The following is a 13,453-nucleotide window of genomic DNA, read 5'->3' on the forward strand; positions in this document are numbered from 1 at the left end:
GGTGAGGCCTTACTGGGGACCCCACCCCTTTCCACCCAGGACTCTGTCTGCCTCCTGCTGCCATTCCAACCCAGATGGAAATTAGCGCTGAGAGTGGAGAGGGGCCAGGTAGTGGGAGCAGACACCCCTGAGCCTGCAGGGACAGGGGGTCCTTCCTGGGCACTTGAGGGTGCAGGCTTCAGAGACACCTGGGTCCTGCACCCGGGAGGGCAGCCACAGCTGCATCCAGGAGCTCCCGCTTGTCCCCAGCTCCTGCCTGCTTCCTGGAGCAAGAGGCCCAGGTCTGCAGCCATGGGTGCAGCGGTTGCAGCTGCACCTGAAAGGGCAGATCCTACCTATTCCCGGCTCCCTCAAGAGCACAGGAAGGCTCAGATCCACAGCTGCAGTTTGGGTGGCTGTAGCCCCACCCAGGAGGGCAGGGATCCTGCCTGCTCCTTAGAGTAGGAGGCCTGGGTCTGCCGCTGCGATTTGGGTGGCTGCAGTAGCACAGGGAGGGCCCCTCCCAACTCAGAAGAGGCAGGGCTCCCACAGGCTCCATGGAGTATGCAACCCCAGCACCCCTCCCAGCTGCAGCCTGCCATCATTAGTACAGGAAAAATAATAGAACACTGAGAAAGAGGACCATGTACATAAGGGATTTTAGTATATGACAAAAATCAACATTTACAATTAACGGAGACAGTAAAGACTATCGACAAATATTGTTGGGAAAATTGTCGAGCCATTTGGGGGAAATTTTTTACATTAAACTGACAAGTTTACCTATATTAACATTTTTAAAAATTGTATTTAAGAAATCACCATAGCAAAGATAAAAGATAAGCAATCCTTCTGTTAAAGATGCTAGGTTGACTGTTTTTATCTTTCCCCTTTCTCAAGGCTTCACTAAAATGATTGGGAAGTTAAAACAAAAGTATAAACCCACAAGAGCAAAAAAATATACATGGAAGAAAAGATATCAGGATGAGATATTTCAATCCACTTTTGGAAGAATCACAGCAAATGGATGGCTGGTAACTGATTTAGCATAGTGGAAGAATTTGCAGCCAAAATCCTGAGAAGGATATGGAAGAGAAGAGATACAATTTACTGCAACAACCAGAAGAGGGTTAGTATGGCTAAGTATGGCCTAGGGCAGGGAGAAGTGAGGCTCTGAAAACAGAGAAATTGATTCGAAGTCTGTATGGACTGTGATTGGACCCGAGACTTCTTCCTTTACTCCTCATGCAGTATATCAGTAGTCTGGAATCCAACCTGCAGACTGGACAATGGGGGAGGAAAACACACGCACGCTGACATCTGTGGGTCTTCAAGTGAAATATTCAGTGCTCTCTTCTGTTGTCCAAAAGTGAAGCCCAGTGGCCAAGACGTCAGCTCCATGCCACCAGAGTTTCTAATCAGCATAATATGGGCTACTCTTGAATATAAACAATACAATACAACAAGGAATACCAGATAATTTTGGGAATGCTCCAACACGAAACAAATTTGACCAAACCAATAGGAAAAATAAACTCACCAAAAAAGGAAATAACAGACACTAGAAGAAACATTTTTAAAATCTTTGTTTTGTATCCTCAGAAAGGTTAGATTATACTCATATATAAGAACAGGATGCTATGAAAAAGGAACAAAATAGAACAAGACAGAGCTCTTAGAAATTAAACATATAATAGTCAAAAGAAACATTCAATGAAATATTTTGAAGATAAGGTCCAGGAAATTTCCCAAAGTAAAGTAAAAGAAAAAGAGGTTGAGAGTATTAGAGAAAAGATGAGAAATGTATAGAATGAATGCAGGAGTTCCAATATTGACTAAGGGAGTTTCAGAGAACAGAGAAAATAGAAAAGGAAGAATTAGGCAAGTAAGTAAATAGATAGAGTGGTAGATAAATGGATATATGGATGCATATATAGATAGACAAACAGGCAAATAAATCAATCCAGAAATGGGAACTTAAATATCCTGACAGAAAGAATCCACTGATTAGCTAACATAACAAGTGATGATATATCCTCACCTTCGTGCTATTCCAAATCATCACAGAATTTCAGAACACAAGGAATGAAAAGAAAATCCTAAAGTTGGTGGGGTACATTGGCTCACACCTGTAATCCCAACACTTTGGAAGGCTGAGGCCAGTGGATCACGAGGTCAGGAGATCGAGACCATCCTGGCTAACACAGTGAAACCCCGTCTCTACTAAAAATACCAAAAAATTAACTGGGCGTGTTGGTGGGCACCTGTAGTCCCAGCTACTCAGGAGGCTGAGGCAGGAGAATGGTGTGAACCCGGGAGGTAAGCTTGCAGTGAGCTGAGATTGCACCGCTGAACTCCAGCCTGGGTGATGGAGCAAGATTGCATCTCAAAAAAAAAAAAAAAAAAAAAAAGATCCTAAAGTTTACAGAAAGAACAGATCACAAGTATCAGAATAATATCAAACTTCTTAGCAGGTAGTCTGGATCTAGAAGAAAATGGAGCAATATTTCCAAAGTATAGAGAGAAAATTATTGTTTTTTGGTTTTGCTAATTTAAAAAAAATGTTTTATAGAGATGGGGGGGGTCTTGCTATGTTGCCCGGGCTGGCCTCGAACTCCTGGCCTCAAATGATCCTCCTGTCTCAGGCTCCCAAAATGCTGAGATTATAGCCATGAACCACCACACCCTGTCAGAAAATGATTTTTAACTGTAATTAAATACCTAGCAAAACTAGCAGTTTGATATAAGTATAAAATAAAGACATTATTTGATACATGAAAATTTACTTCTTATATATTAGAGGATTATCTCAGGGAAAACAGGGGAGGAAACTTAGACAGAGACCTAGTAGATATGGATCCAATAAGGACAACGTCAAAGGAAAATCTTGAACAGGAGCTATAAAGCAGGCAGAGGAGGTAACAGCTCAGATTGGAACAGAGTGGAGGACTCCAAAGGGAAGAGCCCTAGAAAAGAGGGGAAATTGAAAACTGCGAATGATCAAATGAAGCATTAGGGAAACTAGAGAATAGCATATTATACAAGGAAAGAGATGAGCAACTTGAAACTTCAACAAAAACACAAAGCTGTATTACAAAGAAGCTGTAATTGTGGTTTAAGTCTTGGTTCTGAAATGTATGATGTTTGCAGAGTTGTGACATAAATATTGATTATTTATTTGACTAACAGTAATGATGAAATACATAGAGATGGTGAAAGAAGTAAATGTAGATGATTAAATTCGAATCTGTCAAGGAAGAAGCCATTAGATAATGCCTAAAATTGGATAAATCAAGAAATAGTATAAGCATATTATTTTGGAATATGAAAATTACTAATAGAATCACAGCTTTAAAAAAAGAAAAATATGGGCCAGGCGTGGTGGCTCACACCTGTAATCCCAGCACTTTGGGAGGCTAAGGTGGGCAGATCATGAGGTCAGGAGATCGAGACCATTCTGGCTAATACGGTGAAACCCCGTCTCTACTAAAAATACAAAAAACTAGCCTGGTGTGGTGGCGGGCACCTGTAGTCCCAGCTACTTGGGAGGCTGAGGCAGGAGAATGGCTTGAACCTGGGAGGCAGAAGTTGCAGTGAGCTGAGATTGCACCATTGCACCATTATTTATTTGACTAAAAGTAATGATGAAATATGTAAAGATGGTAAAAGGAGTAAAAGTGGATGACTAGATTAAATTGGAATCTGTCAAGGAAGAAGCCATTACATAATACCTAAAATTGGATAGATCAAGAAATAGTATAAGTGTATTATTTTGGAATATGAAAATTACTAGTAGAATCACAGCTGGGTGACAAAGCGAGACTCTGTCTAAAAAAAATGTGTGTGTATATATATGCAAATATGTGTATATATATATGACTCTAGGGATTGGGAAGGATGGAGAAGTAGCAGAGGAGACTTCTTGGTTTTATTATAAGCTTTTGAAATACTACCGGGGCACATCTGGGTTCTATGGCACTTGAAGTTCTTACAATATGGGGAGAGGGGAGTCCTGTTTAAACAAAACAGTAAACATTTATAAATAAAAATAGTTATAAAAGTGAATATTTAGAATTTAGAAAACACAAAAGTTACAAATTTTAAAAAAAACAAATCCACAGACACCACAAAATATGGGAAAAAAACATATTTTTATTCATTAACTACCTGACACATCCCTTTAAAACATTTCCTGATTTTTTGGTACACATTTTTTGACTGCCTCTTCATTGTAATATAAAAATAATGTCACACCATTTCTTTTGGAGGAATAAAACAGTCCTTACTTAGCACAGATAACTGAAATTGTTCTTTATTATTGACAGTTTAGTAAAGTTTCTGCCAGGAGCAATGACTCACACCTGTAATTCCAGCACTTTGGGAGGCTGAGGCAGGAGGGCCACTTGAGGCCAGGAGTTCATGACCAGCCTGTGTAACATAGCAAGACTCTGTCTTTACAACAGAAAATTTAAAAAAAAAATTACCAGGGCATGGTGGTCCATGCCTGTAGTCCTAGCTACTCAGAGGTTGAAGAAAAAGGATCAGTTGAGCCCAGGAAGTTGAGGCTGCAGTGAGCTATGATCACACTACTGTACTCCAGCCTGGATGACAGAGCAAGAACCTATCTCTTAAAAAAAAGGAAAGGACAGAAAAGTTTCTTTAAGCTCACACCTTGCTATTGGTAATGCCATTTAATTTAATAGAATTTATGAAAAATTTTGAAAAGTTCTGTTCACTTTCTTTAATACATGAACAGTAAAATTTCAGGGCATTTAAAGTTTTCTTGTGCAGTGATTAATCTTAATATTCTGAATTGAAACTATTCACAAACCAACTTGTTATCTATGTTCTCCTTGTAATATTGTTTTGTGTATTGATATAAGGATTCATTATTACAGTTGAGAACTTCCATTTTGACCAGGCATGGATGAGAACCTTGTCCTCTGTTTATAATTTACATAGCCGAACATTGGAAGGATTTTCCATAGACTAGTTTCTATGGAAATTTCAAACCTCATTTCTCCTCCCTTACTCACATACTTCCAGTGCTGGGAGAATAGAACCCATTTATATCTCAGTATGACCTCTGGCCCCAAACCTTAGTGTCACAGTGCTAGGTGAGTTAGCATGATGAGCAGATGTATTTCTGAAAGCCACACCTACACCAAGATATCCAACAATAACTTTACTATATGTGGAAGTGACTGTGAACCACATAAATGTATCTCACTAAACCCAAACAGCATATGTCCCCAATTCAGTATCCCCTTGGCCAGACCCCAATAATTCCAGCAGCTGCTCCAACACCACTAAACACAAAGGAAGGAAGAGGCAGCAGTCGCAACAGATTGTCATTAATATATCTTACTTTGTCAGCCAACAGACATATAAAAAAATGCTCAACATTATTAATCATCAGGGAAATACAAATCAGAACCACAATGATAGGCCATCTCACAGCAGTCAGAATGCCTATCATTAAAAAGTCAAAAAATAACAGATGTTGGCGAGGCTGTGGAGAAAAGGGAACACTCATACACTGTTGGTGGGAATATAAATTAGCTCAGCCACTGTGCAAAGCAATTTAGAGATTTCTCAAAGAACTAAACATAGAAATACCATTGGACCCACTATATACCAAAAGGAAAATAAATCATTCTACCAAAATGACACATGTACTCATATGTTCATGGCAGCACTGTTCACAATAGCAAAGACAAGAAATCAACCTAGGTGCTCATCAACCATGGATTGGATAAAGAAAATGTGGTATATATATACCATAGAAAACTATGCAGGCACAGCAAAGAATGAAATAATACCCTCTGCAGCAACATGAATGTAGCTGGAGGCCATTATCTTAAGCAAATTAATGCAGAAACAGAAAACCAAATATCACAAGTTCTCACTTATAAGTGGGAGCTAAATCTTGGATACACACAGATATAAAGATGGGAACTGTATTGAGTACTTCCTATTGGGTACTATGTTCACAGTATCTGAGCAACAGGATCAATAGAAGCCCAAACCTCAGCATCAATACCATATACCCTTGTAACAAACCTGCACAAAACAAAAATAGAAATTAATATACATCTTGCTTTGCAAATTTTACAAAAACTCATGACAATGTGGTACACTGTTATGGCCTCATAACAGAGCCTCTCCCAGGGCCTTGCAAGTGAAGGCCCTGAAGTTTAAGCTTCATTAGCGTCAAGGGAAATCTACTTCTAGGCATGAGCTTATTGTTTTTTTAAACTGTGTGCACATATCTTGATTAAAAGCAGAGTGGCAAGAAAAGAGTACATTAAATAAAGAGTAACTGTTAAAATATTTGGCTCATATATGATAGATAAAAAATGAACTTCCAGAGTAGAATTTTTTTTTTTTTTTTGAGAGGGAGTTTCTCTCAGTTGCCCAGGCTGGAATGCAGTGGCACGATCTTGGCTCACTGCAACCTCCACCTTCCAGGTTCAAGCGATTTTCCTGCCTCAGCCTCCCAAGTAGCTGGGATTATAGACATTCACCACCACGCCCAGCTAATTTTTGCATTTTTAGTAGAGACGGGGTTTCGCCACGTTGACCAGGCTGGTCTCAGGTGATCTGCAAACCTCACCCTCCCAAAGTGCTGGGATTACAGGCAGAGTAGATTTTTTAAAAGTCATACACATGGCTGGGCATGGTGGCTCACGCTTGTAATCCCAGCACTCTGGGAGGCTGGGGAGGGGGGCAAATCACGAGGTCAGGAGTTCGAGACCAGCCTGATGAACACAGTGAAACTCCATCTCTACTAGCTGGGCGTGGTGGCGTGTGCCTGTAATCCCAGCTACTCGGGAGGCTGAGGCAGGGGAATCACTTGAACCTGGGAGGTAGAGGTTGCAATGAGCCGAAATCATGCCACTGCACTCCAGCCTGGGCGACAGAGCAAGACTCTGTCTCAAAAAACAAAAACAAAAACCTCAGACACATTAGAAAGGGAATAAGGCAATAGAAAAATGAGAAAAATTTAGGCTATCTGTGTCACAACAAAAGAGATACACAAATGGCCAGAAAATACAAGAAAGGATGACGTTAGTACCCAGGGAAATGAAAATTAAAATACAAGAAGAAATAGTAACCTGGGATATGTATTACTAAAAATCACCATGTTATTATTGAATCTTGTACAATATAAATAATAGGCTGATGGGAAAAAGGAATTACAGACACAACATTAAAAACTATAAAGTTTGGCCAGGCATGGTGGCTCATGCCTGTAATTCTAGCACTTTGGGAGGCTGAGGCTGGGAGAATCACTTGAGACCAGGAGTTTGAGACTAGCCTGGTCAACAGAGTGAGACTCCATCTTTAAAATAAATTTTAAAATTAGCTGATTGTGGTGGTATGTGCCTATAGTTCTGGCTACTTGGGAGGTTAAGGTAGAAGGATCACTTGAGCCCAGGAGTTTGAAACTGTATCGTGCTATGATTGGGCAACTGCACTCCAGCCTGGGTGACAGAGTGAGACCCTTGCTCTAAATCAAACAAAAAATAAACTCCCCCTTCAAAAATAAAAATTCAACAGTAAAATCTCAAGAGTAATATGTGAAAAAACTAATTAAAATAAACCACTCCCACAAAAATGTGACTCTAGTTTTAAACAGTTTGAATTCCTAATAGAATAAATGTAGGACTAGGCCTGGATAAAAGAAGTAACGTGGCCGGGCCTGGTGGCTCACACCTGTAATCCCAGCACTTTGGGAGGCTGAGGCGGGTGGATCACGAGGTCAGAATATTGAGACCATCCTGGCTAACATGGTGAAACCACATCTCTACTAAAAATACAAAAAACTAGCCAGGCGAGGTGGCGGGCACCTGTAGTCCCAGCTACTCGGGAGGCTGAGGCAGGAGAATGGCGTGAACCCGGGAGGCAGAGCTTGCAGTGAGCTGAGATCCGGCCACTGCACTCCAGCCTGGGCAACAGAGCGAGACTCCGTCTCAAAAAAAAAAAAAAAAAAAAAAAAAAAGAGGTAACGTTTGCTTGATGAGAGTGATATGGTGATATGGTGAGATGTTGTGGCTTCCAAAGGATGGAGAAAGAGGTGGTGAATAGGACCATCATATTAGAAGCCAGATGTGCAGTAGCAGAGGTAGATGACTCATTTGCCCTGATTTTGTTTCTTCTGGTCTGGATTCAAAAAGAAATCCTGCTTTTGTTGTTTTCGGTTTCTTCCTTTCTTAAAGCAGCAGCTTATATGGCTCCAAGCAAAACTAGATTCCACGAAATGGTAGGCTGCTGGGCTTAACATCATAGTCATTATTTTCAATCCACTTCAAATGCTGTTCAACTCCACTTAAAGCCAGGAAAACTGTGATGTGTTCCGTTCTCCTTTCTGCTAAGTTTGCGGCCTTGTCTCTGAAGGCACACGATATATTCCTTTAGGCCTGTTGCTCTGTGGTATGACATTCATTCTTCTATCATTTCTTTCAGATGTCTTTTATTATGTCGAGATTTGCTTCCATAATGAAGGCTATCTTTTTTGTGTGTTTTTATTGTGTTCTTAAAACCAGCAGGCTTACTCATGTTTGGGATTCTGTGTTAAACATTATTCAAAAACTTTTTATTTCAAAATCATTATAGACTAATTAGAAGTTGCAAAAATAATAGAGAGATTAGGAGAACCTTCACATAGCCCCCACCTCCTCACCACAGTGATAACTTATACATCTATAGTACATGATCCAAACCAGGAAATTGACATTGGCACATTTATTAAACATTTGCATCAAGAAAATTATACAAACGTGAGACAACAATGTGAGATAACCACAGGGAAGGTGAACTGGGCTAAGAAGAAAAAGATGAGGCTCTGTGTATTTGTGTGTGTGCCTCAGTGCATGGTCCACTCCTCCATGGGTCAATGTCTTCAATGATGTCATGGGTTTTTTTGGTTCTGCTGACACAAGCAAAAAGCATAGTCACCTCCTTATCTGCTGTTTCTGGTGACAGTGATAACGAGGCAGGCTCATTTCCAGGAGACACGAGAATCCTCTATCAGGTGACTCTGGCTAGAAGACTGCCTGGTGGTGTTGCCAGGTTCCTCCTGGCGCAATAAAAATGTGACCCTAGTTTTAAACATCTTAAATTCCTGATAGAATTTAAGGAAGTCTCAGACACTTCCACCCACACACCCCTCTTTCCTTCCCTCTCTCCTGCACTAGGGATTCACTCAGGGTCTGATGATTCTCCCAGCCTCTCCCTCCCCATTTTCTGTGACAGATGTTTCTCCTTGTAAGTTTCTTGCATGTTTAATTCTGTTGTGATGTCTCCTTCTCAGGGGTACTCAGACTAACACCACATTTTGTTGGTTTGTTCCCCTGCTTATCTACCGTGTATGAGCAGATCCAAACATCACATTCATGTGTGAGAACAGAAGAACTGTACCTTTTCCATCCTCCTCATAATTTTTGCAAACCCAGACCTATTTCTTCCTAATCTTCTCTATTTCACAAGTTAAGTCTTCATGGGCCACCTTGGTTTGGCCTTGTGGCGACATGGACGTCCCCTGCTGGATTCTACAGGAAACCCAATCACACTAAGCATAGCATGAGTTTTGGGGTCTCTCACTCAATATTTGTAGGTCACAGGGCATGAAGTCACATCTTAAAGAACATGTCTCAGCCATTTCACTGGTTTCAACCCCCTGGTCTCCTTCCCAATATAGGTCTGCTCAGTTCTTTACTGGTGAACCCCTGCACAGACTCCCAGAAGGTCTAAAGTAGTACTGTCCTTTCTCCTTCACCCTGTCCCTGCCTGATGGCCTTCCCTAAACATGGCAAGAGCAAACACATGAATGATTAAAGAAATCGGTGTTACAAAGTAAGTTAACTGCATCTTAGAACAAGGCTCAAGATTATTTTTACAAATTTTGAAAAGTGTATAAATAACAGCCAGGTGTGGTGGTGCATGCCTATAATCCCACCTACTTGGGAGGCTGAGGCAGGAGAATCGCTTGAACCCGGGAGGCGGAGGTTGCATTGAGCCGAGGTTGTGCCATTGCACTCCAGCCTGGGCAACAAGAGTGAAACTCTGTCTCAAAAAAAAAAAAAAAAAAAAGAAAACAGAAAGAAGACTAGAATCTACAATGGCTTTCCTGATAATTATATAGGGTGTATTTGGTATTCGTGTGTATATACATATTTTCAAGAATTATTCAATATTTTAAAAATATTTATGTTAGAATCATGCACTTTTAGACATACAAGGAAACTTCAGTATACTAACTCCAATCTTATCACTTTATAGATAAGGAGAATGAGATGCAGAAGGGTAATTGATTTGAGCCCAGAGAAATAATAAACGAAGGCAGGATTGAAACTCAACTATTTCTCGATTTCCCCAATCTCCTTCTGTTTCCACTGTACCATATGGTATCTTTAGATTAAAAAAAAAAAGGTGAGAGAAAAATTATTGATTATTCCTTCTTAAAATAAAATTTCATATATATTTGGAGCAATTTTATAAACAATATATATCTCAGCCTTGATTTACTTGAAAAATTGTACGTATTAATCAAAGATAAAAGCTGTAATAATATCATTTGTTTAAAAATAAATATACAAAGAGTCCACATTATAAGTTTAAATTTCTATGAAATGAAAATGTTGTGCTCTATTACCTGTCAGAAATGTATATTTCTTTCTATGCTTTCAGAATTTCTGGTGTTGGACATATATTAAATGATAACTTTGTGATAAAAGCTAAAAAAAAGGAAAATGTATAAATAAAACCCACCACAACTTGGATTATATAAAAAATTACTGGGCATGTTAAGAAGCAAGAAAACATGGTCTGTAATGAGGAGGGAAAAAAAATCAATAGAAACTGACCTAGAAATGGCATTAATGATAAAATTTGTAGACAAGACAATTCAACATTATGTTAAGATAGACAAAGGCATGTGCATATTACACAGAGACGTGAAAGATATTTTTTTAAAAACTCAGTTAAATTTCTAAAGATGAAAAATACAATGTCAGACATGAAAACCCTGACACTAACCTCAATCCAACAGCCTGACTTCTTCATCCTCCACCTGAGCTGCTAGGGACTGCATGATAAAACTACATGGGGTTGGTACCAGCATCAATTCACATCCATTGGCCTAATGGGTTTCACAGTTCTTCTAACATGTCCAAGGGCAGCCCCTTCCTGTTTCCCTAAGCAACTTCTCCCCAACTTCACCATTTACCATCATCTCTTCCATTACTCTCATTAGATGATGTTGGGACTGATTCACTGAAAAAAATGGAAGCCCTCTTGAAGCATATCTCTCCATAATATGCCTTCAATTAACAACCTCAGCTCCACCACACTCATCCTACCTCCTTCACCTCCTGTCAGAGGAAAAGGTGCTTCTCTTATATCTGGTTCACCCCCTTCTTCTGGCCTTTGGACATCACCTTCTTCCCCCTCACACACATACCTCCATGATGTCTGAGACCCACTCATTATTCTTTTTCTTCTGTAGCTTTAAGTTCTAGCTCTGCTCTGGTATTTTCTCTTAGCTTAGAAGTAGGATACATCTCTGCTCATCTCAAAATAATTCTTCCCTGGTTTCAGATTCTCCCCTCTTCTCCTTTCCTACATATCCAAACTTGTTAAAGAATCGTGTATATGTAACTATAAAACTCTTAGAAGAAAACACAGGGGAAAAGCTTCATGACACTGGATTTGGCAAGAATTTCCTGGATATGACACCAAAAAGCACAGGCAACAAAAGTAAAAATAGACAAATCAGTCTACCTCAAAACTAAAAATTTCATTGCATCAAGGGGCACAATCCTTTGAGTGAAAAGGCAACCTATGGAATGGGAGAAAATATTTGCAAATCATATATCTGATAAAGGGTTGATATTCAGAATATATAAAGAATTTCTACAACTCAGCAACAACAAAAACCTGATTTAAAAATGGGCATGGGACTTGAATAGACATTTCTCCAAAGATCTTATGAAAATGGCCTAAAGAAGCATATGAAAAGATGCTCAACATCACTAATCATTAGAGAACTATAAATCAACACTACATGAAATATCACCTTACACCCATGGCTTCCATAAGAAAGACAGAAACTAAGTACTGGTGAGGATACAGATACATTGGAACTCTGTGCTCTGTTGGTGGAATATAAAATGGGGCAGATTTAAAATGGGATAAATAGCATAATATGGCAGTTCCTCAAAATTTTAAAAATTGAATTCCTATATGATTCATTAATTCCATGTCCGAGTATATATTGAAAAGAATTAAAAGCAGGATACTGAAGAGATATTGTATACCCACATTTATAGTAGCATGATTCACGCTAGCCAAAGGTGAAAACAACTCAAGTGTCTATTGACAAATAAGTGGATAAAGAAAATGTAATCTAAAAATACAACAGGGCTTGTGCAGTGCTCATGTCTGTAATCCCAGCACTTTGCAAGGTCAAAGCTAGCAGAGTGCTTGAGACCAGGAGTTCAAGACCAGCCTGCGCAACATAGCAAAATCCTGTCTCCATGACAACAACAACAACAACAACAACAGCAAAACTAGAATATTACTCAGCCTTAAAAAGGAAAAAAATTCTAATACATGCTAGAACATGAATGAACCTTGAGGCCTGTATTAGTTTGCTAGGGCTGCCATAACAAAATACCACAGACTAGATGGCTTACAAACAGGAATTTATTTTCTCACAGTTCTTAAGTTTTGAAGTCTAAGATCATGGCACCAGCTAGCTTTGTTTGTCCTGAGAACACTCTCTATGGCTTGCAGGTGACTGCCTCGTCACTGCGTCCTCACATGGACTTTTTTCTGCACACATGCATCCCTGGAGTCTCTCTGTCCAAATGTCCTCTTTTTATGAAAACACCAGTCAGATTGCATTAGAGCCCATCCTAAAGGCCTTATTTTAACTTAATCACCTTTTAAAAGACCCCTATCTCCAAATCAGTCAACTTCTGAGGTACTGGGAGTTAGGGCTTCAACATATGAATCAGGAGGCACACAATTCAGTCTATAACAAGGCCATTATATTAAGTTAAATAAGCTAGTCACGAAAGGAAAAATACTGTGCGATTTTTAAATACTTAGAGTTGTCACATTCATAGAAACAGAAAAGAGAATAGTCCCCAGGGGACTGGGGAAGGGGAAATGGGGAGTTGCTGTTTAATGGGTATGGAGTTTCAGTTTTATAAGATGTAAAAGCTCTGGAGATTGTTTGCAGAACAATGTGAATATACTTAACACTACCAAACTGTACACTTGGAAATGGTATAGATGATAAATTTTAGGTTATGTGTGTTTTTAAGTACAATAAAAAATTATTGAATTAAATTAATTAATTATTTTGAGACAGTGTCTTGCTCTGTTGCCGAGGCTGGAGTGTAGTGGTATGATCTCAGCTCGCTGCACCCTCGACCTCCTGGGCTCAAATGATCCTCCCATCTCA

General features: G+C 39.5%; 1 protein-coding gene across 1 annotated transcript in view; it reads left to right on the top strand.

The window, feature by feature from the left end:
* Positions 1 to 1,271: 1,271 nt before the first annotated feature.
* The window catches only part of NUP42 (nucleoporin 42), a 1,164,542-nt gene continuing 1,152,360 nt past the window's right edge, over positions 1,272 to 13,453 (top strand). The window contains exon 1 of the mRNA XM_050783137.1: positions 1,272 to 1,275. The gene's annotated coding sequence lies outside the window, so the exon portion shown is untranslated. The remainder of the gene's footprint in view (positions 1,276 to 13,453) is intronic.

The sequence above is a fragment of the Macaca thibetana genome, chromosome 3 (genome assembly GCF_024542745.1).
Source record: "Macaca thibetana thibetana isolate TM-01 chromosome 3, ASM2454274v1, whole genome shotgun sequence".
NCBI lineage: Eukaryota > Metazoa > Chordata > Mammalia > Primates > Cercopithecidae > Macaca > Macaca thibetana.